Genomic DNA, 810 nt, shown 5'->3' with positions numbered 1-810 from the left:
TCCCTCGGTTCCATCCTTCCCTTTCTCCCTCCCCTTTGCCCCATCTTTCCCTCCTTCTCTTCCTTCCCTCCTTCCTTCCTTCCTTCTCTTCTTCCTATCTACCATCCTGCAGATCTGGGGTTCTGCTCATTTCCGGGCCAGAACAAAGGCTGTGGGTGTAAGTACATGGTAACCCCATGAAGTGTGAAGGCAGCATGGAGAGAAAATGGGCCCCCTGAGATGAAAATCTCCACCCTAGCCCAGTACAGCTAGACCTCAGGAAGCCTAGCCCACAAGTTCCAGCAGGGCTGAAGGGGGGAGGGGGGACAGGGGACAGGGTTTTCATCTTGTGTTGTGAGCACCAAAACATTCCCATGACACAAAAGTGAACCTTGGGAGCTCACAGATAGTGCCAGGACCAAAGGTGCATCCCTGAGAGGGGAGAGGTGGGGAGAGTAGGGGAGACTGAGGCGGGGCTGGGGGGTGGGAGGGTTGGGATGGGGAGGGGAGGGCAGGACAGGGCAGGGGCACACAGAGCCAGGAGTAAGCCCTGAGCACACTTCTCATCCTGGGCCCTGCCAAAAGAAAGAAAACACCACAAACATCACAAAACCCAGGTAAATCACATAACATTTTTCATTCATTTAGTCAAAGTCCCCTGTCATTATTATCTTCTATAATTTTCAGCTGCATACCCTTTGATTACCTGCACAATTTTTATCATTTCTTTCCAGAGAGAAAGTGGAAAGAAACTCAAGCCTTTCTCCAAACACGATGGATTCAAATTTATTTTTCATGATAGTTTAGAAAAAACTTATAGGCTCGTGGATT

Source organism: Sorex fumeus, unplaced genomic scaffold (assembly GCF_029834395.1).
Source record: "Sorex fumeus unplaced genomic scaffold, SorFum_2.1 ptg000128l, whole genome shotgun sequence".
In the NCBI taxonomy this organism is placed as follows: domain Eukaryota; kingdom Metazoa; phylum Chordata; class Mammalia; order Eulipotyphla; family Soricidae; genus Sorex; species Sorex fumeus.
This window is presented reverse-complemented; position numbering follows the sequence as displayed.